General features: G+C 52.7%; 1 long non-coding RNA gene across 1 annotated transcript; it reads left to right on the top strand.

The window, feature by feature from the left end:
• The first annotated feature begins 10,952 nt into the window (after positions 1-10,952).
• LOC142784441 (uncharacterized) lies at positions 10,953-11,814 on the top strand. The gene is made up of 2 exons (XR_012888633.1): positions 10,953-11,157; positions 11,280-11,814. It is a non-coding gene; the product is annotated as an uncharacterized LOC142784441 (long non-coding RNA).
• The last annotated feature ends 280 nt before the right edge of the window (positions 11,815-12,094 follow it).

Raw genomic sequence — 12,094 nt, 5'->3', positions numbered from 1 at the left:
CTCTCACCACCATCAGAACATATCTTCAAAGCTATCAGCCCAAAGAAAAAAAAGCGACGCACCACCACCGGGTGGGCTCGAACCTCCAACTTTCCGGTTAACAGCCGATCGCGCTAGCCAATTGCGCCATGGAGACAGTCTTGCTCCGCTCTCACCACCATCAGAACATATCTTCAAAGCTATCATCGCAAAAAAAAGCAACACACCACTCCCGGGAGGGCTCGAAACTCCAACCTTTCGGTCAACAGCCGATCGTGCTAGCCAACTGCGCCACGGAGAAAGTCGTGCTCCACTCTCACCACCATCAGAACATAACTTTAAAGCTATCAGCTCAAAGAAAAAAAAGCGCCGCACCACCACCGGGTGGGCTTGAACCTCCAACCTTTCGGTTAACAGCCGATCGTGCTAGCCAACTGCGCCACGGAGAAAGTCGTGCTCCACTCTCACCACCATCAGAACATTTCTTCAAAGCTATCAGCGCAAAGAAAAAAGCAACACACCACTCCCGGGAGGGCTCGAAACTCCAACCTTTCGGTCAACAGCCTATCGCGCTAGCCAATTGCGCCACGGAGGCAGTTCTGATCTACTCTCACCACCATCAGAACATATCTACTAAGGTATCAGCCCAAAGAAAAAAAAGCGCCGCACCACCACCGGGGGGGCTCGAAACTCCAACCTTTCGGTTGACAGCCGATCGCGCTAGCCAATTGCGCCACGGAGACAGTCGTGCTCCACTCTCACCACCATCAGAACGTATCTTCAAAGCTATCAACGCAAACAAAAAAGCAACACGCCACTCCCGGGAGGGCTCGAACCTCCAACTTTTCGGTTAACAGCCGATCGCGCTGGCCAATTGCGCCACGGAGACAGTCTTGCTCTACTCTCACAACCATCAGAACATAACTTCAAAGCTATCAGCCCACAGAAAAAAAAAGCGCCGCACCACCACCGGGAGAGCTCGAACCTCCAACTTTTCGGTTAACAGCCGATCGCGCTAGCCAATTGCGCCACGCAGACAGTCCTGCTCCACTCTCACCACCGTCAGAACATTTCTTCAGAGCTATGAGCCCAAAGAAAAAAAAGCGCTGCAAAACCACCGGGTGGGCTCGAACCCCCAACCTTACGGTTAACAGCCGATCGCGCTAGCCAATTGCCCCACGGAGACATTCGTGCTCCACTCTCACCATCGTCAGAAAATTTCTTCAGAGCTATCACCCCAAAGAAAAAAAAGCGCCGCACCACCACCGGTTGGGCTCGAACCTCCAACCTTTCGATTGACAGCCGATCGCGCTAGCCAATTGCGCCACGAAGACTGTCCTGCCCCAATCTCACCACCATCAGAACATATCTTCAAAGCTATTACCGCAAAGAAAAAAGCAACACACCACTCCTGGGAGGGCTCGAGACTCCAACCTTTCGGTCAACAGCCGATCGCGCTAGCCCATTGCGCCACGGAGACAGTCTTGCTCCCTTCTCACCACCATCAGAACATCACTTTAAAGCTATCAGCCCAAAACAAAGCACCGCACCACCACCGGGTGGGCTCGAACCTCCAACCTTTCGGTTAACAGCCGATCGCGCTAGCCAATTGCGCCATGGAGACAGTCGTGCTCCACTCTCACCACCATCAGAACATATCTTCAAAGCTATCAGCACAAAGAAAAAAAGCGCCGCACCACCACCGGGTGGGCTCGAACCTTCAACCTTTCGGTTAACAGCCGATCGCGCTAGCCAACTGCGCCATGGAGACAGTCGTGCTCCACTCTCACCACCATCAGAACATATCTTCAAAGCTATCAGCCCAAAAAAAAGCACCGCACCACCGCCGGGTGGGCTCGAAACTCCAACCTTTCGGTTAACAGCCGATCGCGCTAGCCAATTGCGCCACGGAGACAGTCCTGCTTCACTCTCACCACCATCAGAACATATCTTCAAAGCTATCAGCCCAAAGAAAAAAAGCGTCATACCACCACCGGGTGGGCTCGAACCTCCGACCTTTTGGTTAACAGCCGATCGCGCTAGGCAATTGCGCCATGGAGACAGTCCTGCTCCACTCTCACCACCATCAGAACATATCTTCAAAGCTATCAGCCCAAAGAAAAAAAGCACCGCAACCCCACCCTGTGGGCTCGAACCTCCAACTTTTCGGTTAACAGCCGATCACGCTAGCCAATTGCGCCACGGAGACAGTCCGGCTCCACTCTCACCACCATCAGAACATATCTTCAAAGCTATCAGCCCACAGAAAAAAAAAGCGCCACACAACCACCGGGTAGGCTCGAACCTCCGACTTTTCGGTTAACAGCCGATCGCGCTAGCCAATTGCGCCACGGAGAGAGTCCTTCTCCACTCTCACCACCATCAGAACATATCTTCAAAGCTATCAGCCCACAGAAAAAAAAGCGCCGCACAACCACCGGGTAGGCTGGAACCTCCAACTTTTCGGTCAACAGCCGATCGCGCTAGCCAATTGCGCCACGGAGACAGACCTGCTCCACTCTCACCACCATAAGAACATATCATCAAAGCTATCAGCCCGAAGAAAAAAAAGCGCCGCACCACCACTGGGTGGGCTCGAACCTCCGACCTTTTGGTTAACAGCCGATCGCGCTAGCCAATTGCGCCACGGAGACAGTCCTGCTCCACTCTCACCACCATCAGAACATATCTTCAAAGCTATCAGCCCAAAGAAAAAAAAAGCGCCGCACCACCACCGGGTGGGCAAGAACCTCCAACTTTCCGGTTAACAGCCGATCACGCTAGCCAATTGCGCCACGGAGACAGTCCTGCTCCACTCTCACCACCGTCAGAACATTTCTTCAGAGCTATCAGCCCAAAGAAAAAAAGCGCTGCACCACCACCGGGTGGGCTCGAACCTCCAACCTTTCAGTTAACAGCCGATCGCGCTAGCCAATTGCCCCACGGAGACAGTCGTGCTCCACTCTCACCATCGTCAGAACATTTCTTCAGAGCTATCACCCCAAAGAAAAAAAAGCGCCGCACCACCACCGGTTGGGCTCGAACCTCTGACCTTTCGGTTAACAGCCGATCGCGCTAGCCAATTGCGCCACGAAGACTGTCCTTCTCCAATCTCACCACCATCAGAACATATCTTCAAAGCTATTACCGCAAAGAAAAAACCAACACGCCACTCCTGGGAGGGCTCCAGACTCCAACCTTTCGGTTAACAGCCGATCGCGCTAGCCCATTACGCCACGGAGGCTGTCTTGCTCCACTCACACCATCATCAGAACATATCTTCAAAGCTATCAGCGCAAAGAAAAAAAGGGCTGCACTACCACCAGGTGGGCTCAAACCTCCAACCTTTCGGTTAACAGCCGATCGCGCTAGCCAATTGCGCCATGGAGACAGTCTTGCTCCGCTCTCACCACTTTCAGAACATATCTTCAAAGCTATCATCGCAAAGAAAAAAGCAACACACCACTCCCAGGAGGGCTCGAAACTCCAACCTTTCGGTCAACAGCCGATCGCGCTAGCCCATCGCGCCACGGAGACAGTCTTGCTCATCTCTCACCACCATCAGAACATATCTTCAAAGCTATCAGCCCGAAGAAAAAAAACCACCGCACCACCACCGGGTGGGCTCGAACCTCCAACCTTTCGGTTAACAGCCAATCGCGCTAGCCAATTGCGCCACGGAGACAGTCCTGCTCCACTCTCACCACCATCAGAACATATCTTCAAAGCTATCAGCACAAAGAAAAAAAGCGCCGCACCACCACCGGGTGGGCTCGAACCTTCTACCTTTCGGTTAACAGCCGATCGAGCTAGCCAACTGCGCCACGGAGACAGTCGTGCTCCACTCTCACCACCATCAGAACATATCTTCAAAGCTATCAGCCCAAAGAAATAAAAAGCGCCGCACCACCGCCGGGTGGGCTCGAAACTCCAACCTTTCGGTTAACAGCCGATCGCGCTAGCCAATTGCGCCACGGAGACAGTCCTGCTTCACTCTCACCACCATCAGAACATATCTTCAAAGCTATCAGCCCAAAGAAAAAAAAGCGTCATACCACCACCGGGTGGGCTCCAACCTCCAACCTTTCGGTTAACAGCCAATCGCGCAAGCCAATTGCGCCACGGAGACAGTCCTGCTCCACTCTCACCACCGTCAGAACATATCTTCAAAGCTATCAGCCCAAAGAAAAAAAAGCACCGCACCACTACCGGGTGGGCTCGAACCTCCAAACTTTCGGTTAACAGCCGATCGCGCTAGCCAACTGCGCCACGGAGACAGTCCTGCTCCACTCTAACCACCATCAGAACATATCTTCAAAGCTATCAGCGCAAAGAAAAAATCAACACACAACTCCCGGGAGGGCTCGAAACTCCAACGTTTCGGTTAACAGCCGATCGCGCTAGCCCATTACGCCACGGAGACAGTCCTGCTCCACTCTCACCACCATCAGAACATATCTTCAAAGCTATCAGCCCAAACAAAAAAAAAGCGTTGCACCACCACCGGGTGGGCTCGAACCTCCGACCTTTCGGTTAACCGCCGATCGCGCTAGCCAATTGCGCCACGGAGACAGTCTTGCTCCACTCTCTTTATCATCAGAACATATCTTCAAAGCTATCAGTCCAAAGAAAAAAAAGCACCGCACCACCACCGGGTGGGCTAGAACCTCCAACCTTTCGGTTAACAGCCAATCCCGCTAGCCAATTGCGCCACGGAGACAGTCCTGCTCCACTCTTACCACCATCAGAACATATCTTTAAAGCTATCAGCTCAAAGAAAAAAAAGCGCCGCACCACCACCGGGTGGGCTTGAACCTCCAACCTTTCGGTTAACAGCCGATCGCGCTAGCCAACTGCGCCACGGAGAAAGTCGTGCTCCACTCTCACCACCATCAGAACATTTCTTCAAAGCTATCAGCGCAAAGAAAAAAGCAACACACCACTCCCGGGAGGGCTCGAAACTCCAACCTTTCGGTCAACAGCCGATCGCGCTAGCCAATTGCGCCACGGAGGCAGTCCTGATCTACTCTCACCACCATCAGAACATATCTACTAAGCTATCAGCCCAAAGAAAAAAAAGCGCCGCACCACCACCGGGGGGGGGGGGGGGCTCGAAACTCCAACCTTTCGGTTGACAGCCGATCGCGCTAGCCAATTGCGCCACGGAGACAGTCGTGCTCCACTCTCACCACCATCAGAACATATCTTCAAAGCTATCAACGCAAACAAAAAAGCAACACGCCACTCCCGGGAGGGCTCGAACCTCCAACTTTTCGGTTAACAGCCGATCGCGCTGGCCAACTGCGCCACGGAGACAGTCCTGCTCCACTCTCACCACCATTAAAACATATCTTCAAAGCTATCAGCCCAAAGAAAAAAAAGCGCTGCACCACAACCGGGTGGGCTCGAACCTCCAACCTTTCGGTTAACAGCCGATCGCGCTAGCCGATTGCGCCATGGAGACAGTCGTGCTCCACTCTCACCACCATCAAAACATATCTTCAAAGCTATCAGCGCAAAGAAAAAAGCAACACACCACTTTCGGGAGGGCTCGAATCTCCAACTTTTCGGTTAACAGCCGATCGCGCTGGCCCGTTGCGCCACGGAGACAGTCCTGCTCCACTCTCACCACAATTAGAACATATCTTCAAAGCTATCAGCCCAAAGAAAAAAATGCGCCGCACCACCACCGCATGGGCTCGAACCTCCAACCTTTCGGTTGAAAGCCGATCGCGCTAGCCAATTGCGCCACGGAGACAATCGTGCTCCACTCTCACCACCATCAGAACATATCTTCAAAGCTATCAGCGCAAAGAAAAAAAGCACCACACCCCACCCGGAAGGGCTGGAACCTCCAACTTTTCGGTTAATAGCTGATCGCGCTAGCCAATTGCGCCACGGGGACAGTCCTGCTCCACTCTCACCACCGTCAGAATATTTCTTCAGAGCTATCAGACCAAAGAAAAAAAAGCGCCGCACCACCACCGGGTGGGCTCGAACCTCCAACCTTTTGGTTAACAGCCGATAGCGCTAGCCAATTGCGCCACAGAGACAGTCGTGCTCCACTCTCACCACCGTCAGACCATTTCTTCAGAGCTATCACCCCAAAGAAAAAAAAAGCGCCGCACCACCACCGGGTGGGCTCAAACCTCCAACCTTTCGTATAACAGCCGATCGCGCTAGCCAATTGCGCCACGAAGACAGTCTTGCTCCACTCTCACCACCATCACAACATATCTTCAAAGCTATTACCGCAAAGAAAAAAGCAACACACCACTCCCGGGAGAGCTTGAACCTCCAACTTTTCGGTTAACAGCCGATCGCGCTAGCGAACTGCACCACGGAGACAGTCTTGCTCCACTCTCACCACTATCAGATCATGTCTTCAAAGCTATCAGCGCAAAGAAAAAAAAGGCGCCGCACCACCACCGGGTGGGCTCAAACCTCCAACCTTTCGGTTAACAACGACATCGCGCTAGCCAATCGCGCCACGGAGATAGTCCCGCTTCACTCTCACCACCATCAGAACATATCTTCAAAGCTATTAGCGCAAAGAAAAAAGCAACACACCACTCCCGGGAGGGCTCGAAACTCCAACCTTTCGGTTAACAGCCGATCGCGCTTGCCCATTGCGCCACGAAGACTGTCCTTCTCCAATCTCACCACCATCAGAACATATCTTCAAAGCTATTACCGCAAAGAAAAAACCAACACACCACTCCTGGGAGGGCTCAAGACTCCAACCTTTCGGTTAACAGCCGATCGCGCTAGCCCATTACGCCACGGAGGCTGTCTTGCTCCACTCACACCATCATCAGAACATATCTTCAAAGCTATCAGCGCAAAGAAAAAAAGGGCTGCACTACCACCAGGTGGGCTCGAACCTCCAACCTTTCGGTTAACAGCCGATCGCGCTAGCCAATTGCGCCATGGAGACAGTCTTGCTCCGCTCTCACCACTTTCAGAATATATCTTCAAAGCTATCATCGCAAAGAAAAAAGCAACACACCACTCCCAGGAGGGCTCGAAACTCCAACCTTTCGGTCAACAGCCGATCGCGCTAGCCCATTGCGCCACGGAGACAGTCTTGCTCATCTCTCACCACCATCGGTTCATATCATCAAAGCTGTCAGCCCAAAGAAAAAAAAGCACCGCACCACCACCGGGTGGGATCGAACCTCCAACTTTTCGGTTAACAGCCGATCGCGCTGGCCAATTGCGCCACGGAGACAGTCCTGCTCCACTCTCACCACAATTAGAACATATCTTCAAAGCTATCAGCCCAAAGAAAAAAAAGCGCCGCACCACCACCGGGTGGGCTCGAACCTCCAACCTTTCGGTTAACAGCAGATCGCGCTAGCCAATTGCGCCACGGAGACAATCGTGCTCCACTCTCACCACCATCAGAACATATCTTTAAAGCTATCAGCGCAAAGAAAAAAAAAGTGCCGTACCACCACCGGGTGGGCTCGAACCTCTAACCTTTCGGTTAACAGCCGATCGCGCAAGCCAATTTCGCCATAGAGACAGTCCTGCTCCACTCTCACCACCATCAGAACATATCTTCAAAGGTATCAGCCCAAAGAAAAAAAAGCGCCGCACCACCACTGGGTGGGCTCGAACCTCCGACTTTTCGGTTAACAGCCGATCGCGCCAGCCAATTGCGCCACGGAGACAGTCCTGCTCCACTCTCACCTCCATCAGAACATATCTTCAAAGCTATCAGCCCAAAGAAAAAAAACCACCGCACCACCACCGAGTGGGCTCGAACCTCCAACCTTGCGGTTAACAGCCAATCGCGCTAGCCAATCGTGCCACGGAGACAGTCCTGCTCCACTCTCACCACCATCAGAACATATCTTCAAAGCTATCAGCCCGAAGAAAAAAAACCACCGCACCACCACCGGGTGGGCTCGAACCTCCAACCTTTCGGTTAACAGCCAATCGCGCTAGCCAATTGCGCCACGGAGACAGTCCTGCTCCACTCTCACCACCATCAGAACATATCTTCAAAGCTATCAGCACAAAGAAAAAAAGCGCCGCACCACCACCGGGTGGGCTCGAACCTTCTACCTTTCGGTTAACAGCCGATCGAGCTAGCCAACTGCGCCACGGAGACAGTCGTGCTCCACTCTCACCACCATCAGAACATATCTTCAAAGCTATCAGCCCAAAGAAAAAAAAAGCGCCGCACCACCGCCGGGTGGGCTCGAAACTCCAACCTTTCGGTTAACAGCCGATCGCACTAGCCAATTGCGCCACGGAGACAGTCCTGCTTCACTCTCACCACCATCAGAACATATCTTCAAAGCTATCAGCCCAAAGAAAAAAAAGCGTCATACCACCACCGGGTGGGCTCCAACCTCCAACCTTTCGGTTAACAGCCAATCGCGCAAGCCAATTGCGCCACGGAGACAGTCCTGCTCCACTCTCACCACCGTCAGAACATATCTTCAAAGCTATCAGCCCAAAGAAAAAAAAGCGCCGCACCACTACCGGGTGGGCTCGAACCTCCAAACTTTCGGTTAACAGCCGATCGCGCCAGCCAACTGCGCCACGGAGACAGTCCTGCTCCACTCTAACCACCATCAGAACATATCTTCAAAGCTATCAGCGCAAAGAAAAAATCAACACACAACTCCCGGGAGGGCTCGAAACTCCAACGTTTCGGTTAACAGCCGATCGCGCTAGCCCATTACGCCACGGAGACAGTCCTGCTCCACTCTCAACACCATCAGAACATATCTTCAAAGCTATCAGCCCAAACAAAAAAAAGCGTTGCACCACCACCGGGTGGGCTCGAACCTCCGACCTTTCGGTTAACCGCCGATCGCGCTAGCCAATTGCGCCACGGAGACAGTCTTGCTCCACTCTCTTTATCATCAGAACATATCTTCAAAGCTATCAGTCCAAAGAAAAAAAAGCACCGCACCACCACCGGGTGGGCTAGAACCTCCAACCTTTCGGTTAACAGCCAATCCCGCTAGCCAATTGCGCCACGGAGACAGTCCTGCTCCACTCTTACCACCATCAGAACATATCTTTAAAGCTATCAGCTCAAAGAAAAAAAAAGCGCCGCACCACCACCGGGTGGGCTTGAACCTCCAACCTTTCGGTTAACAGCCGATCACGCTAGCCAACTGCGCCACGGAGAAAGTCGTGCTCCACTCTCACCACCATCAGAACATTTCTTCAAAGCTATCAGCGCAAAGAAAAAAGCAACACACCACTCCCGGGTGGGCTCGAACCTTCAACCTTTCGGTTAACAGCCGATCGCGCTAGCCAACTGCGCCATGGAGACAGTCGTGCTCCACTCTCACCACCATCAGAACATATCTTCAAAGCTATCAGCCCAAAAAAAAGCACCGCACCACCGCCGGGTGGGCTCGAAACTCCAACCTTTCGGTTAACAGCCGATCGCGCTAGCCAATTGCGCCACGGAGACAGTCCTGCTTCACTCTCACCACCATCAGAACATATCTTCAAAGCTATCAGCCCAAAGAAAAAAAGCGTCATACCACCACCGGGTGGGCTCGAACCTCCGACCTTTTGGTTAACAGCCGATCGCGCTAGGCAATTGCGCCATGGAGACAGTCCTGCTCCACTCTCACCACCATCAGAACATATCTTCAAAGCTATCAGCCCAAAGAAAAAAAGCACCGCAACCCCACCCTGTGTGCTCGAACCTCCAACTTTTCGGTTAACAGCCGATCACGCTAGCCAATTGCGCCACGGAGACAGTCCGGCTCCACTCTCACCACCATCAGAACATATCTTCAAAGCTATCAGCCCACAGAAAAAAAAAGCGCCACACAACCACCGGGTAGGCTCGAACCTCCGACTTTTCGGTTAACAGCCGATCGCGCTAGCCAATTGCGCCACGGAGAGAGTCCTTCTCCACTCTCACCACCATCAGAACATATCTTCAAAGCTATCAGCCCACAGAAAAAAAAGCGCCGCACAACCACCGGGTAGGCTCGAACCTCCAACTTTTCGGTCAACAGCCGATCGCGCTAGCCAATTGCGCCACGGAGACAGACCTGCTCCACTCTCACCACCATAAGAACATATCATCAAAGCTATCAGCCCGAAGAAAAAAAAGCGCCGCACCACCACTGGGTGGGCTCGAACCTCCGACCTTTTGGTTAACAGCCGATCGCGCTAGCCAATTGCGCCACGGAGACAGTCCTGCTCCACTCTCACCACCATCAGAACATATCTTCAAAGCTATCAGCCCAAAGAAAAAAAAAGCGCCGCACCACCACCGGGTGGGCAAGAACCTCCAACTTTCCGGTTAACAGCCGATCACGCTAGCCAATTGCGCCACGGAGACAGTCCTGCTCCACTCTCACCACCGTCAGAACATTTCTTCAGAGCTATCAGCCCAAAGAAAAAAAGCGCTGCACCACCACCGGGTGGGCTCGAACCTCCAACCTTTCAGTTAACAGCCGATCGCGCTAGCCAATTGCCCCACGGAGACAGTCGTGCTCCACTCTCACCATCGTCAGAACATTTCTTCAGAGCTATCACCCCAAAGAAAAAAAAGCGCCGCACCACCACCGGTTGGGCTCGAACCTCTGACCTTTCGGTTAACAGCCGATCGCGCTAGCCAATTGCGCCACGAAGACTGTCCTTCTCCAATCTCACCACCATCAGAACATATCTTCAAAGCTATTACCGCAAAGAAAAAACCAACACGCCACTCCTGGGAGGGCTCCAGACTCCAACCTTTCGGTTAACAGCCGATCGCGCTAGCCCATTACGCCACGGAGGCTGTCTTGCTCCACTCACACCATCATCAGAACATATCTTCAAAGCTATCAGCGCAAAGAAAAAAAGGGCTGCACTACCACCAGGTGGGCTCAAACCTCCAACCTTTCGGTTAACAGCCGATCGCGCTAGCCAATTGCGCCATGGAGACAGTCTTGCTCCGCTCTCACCACTTTCAGAACACACGGGTGGCGGCGGCGGCGGTGAAAGGACGTTCGCCTAATCAGCTCTTTTTGCTTACCCAGACTACCTGAAAACGGTTGCCGTGGCTACGGAATCACATCTTGACGTCACTGAGCCTGCGGAAGTGTTTACGTGTTTCCGGCGTCGACATCGTACCTGGACACACGGGTGGCGGCGGCGGCGGTGAAAGGACGTTCGCCTAATCAGCTCTTTTTGCTTACCCAGGTTGGTGTCCTGCATTTCGGCGGCCGGTGCTTTAGGGTTCCTGCCTTGTTGGAATCGTTGCGCTGGAGCCATTTATCAAAGCGGCGCTCCTTTACAACGTTCAAATTTCCTCCATTTATTAGACTACCTGAAAACGGTTGCCGTGGCTACGGAATCACATCTTGACGTCACTGAGCCTGCGGAAGTGTTTACGTGTTTCCGGCGTCGACATCGTACCTGGACACACGGGTGGCGGCGGCGGCGGTGAAAGGACGTTCGCCTAATCAGCTCTTTTTGCTTACCCAGGTTGGTAAATTCGCTTATTTCTCAATACCGCCTTACCGCTACCGCCGTTGCCACCGTGTTTCAGTGCTTTGCTGAGTTCTCTGTGCATAATGTGCCTTTTTCCTAATTGAATGCTCCCGAATTGAGTGCGAACTGAGTGCTACTGTGAATGCCTGGACAACGTACCATGACAAGCACGTGCCAGTCTTGTGATGAGCCCCTCCCCTGTGATGGGCGTGTCCTGAAGTGCAACGAATGTGAGTCCTCTTACCATGTTGGCAGTTGTTCTGGCTGGTCGGAGACGACATTTAAGACTAAAGGAGAGAGCGGTCGCAGGGCATGGCGATGTGCTGCTTGCCGTTCATCTAAAGCGAAAAGTGGGGAGAAAACTAGCATGGACTCTGAGTTAACCATTTGCCTTGCAGATATAACTAGGAGGCTTGATGCTTTAGCAGGGCTGCCGGCTCAGGTTGGTGAGATTAAGGTCTCAATCCAGCTGTTGTCACAAAAGTACGATGACATCTTGAACTGTCAAGCTAAGCAGGAAAAGGACATTAGTAGCTTAAACAGACGCGTTGGGAAATTAGAGGCGGACTGCACCTCAAGTGATATTCAACAACTGAAAGCTACGGTGAATGATCTCGAGTTTCGTAGTCGGAGACTAAACATAGAA

This window comes from Rhipicephalus microplus, unplaced genomic scaffold (assembly GCF_043290135.1).
Source record: "Rhipicephalus microplus isolate Deutch F79 unplaced genomic scaffold, USDA_Rmic scaffold_14, whole genome shotgun sequence".
NCBI lineage: Eukaryota > Metazoa > Arthropoda > Arachnida > Ixodida > Ixodidae > Rhipicephalus > Rhipicephalus microplus.
This window is presented reverse-complemented; position numbering and strand designations above follow the sequence as displayed.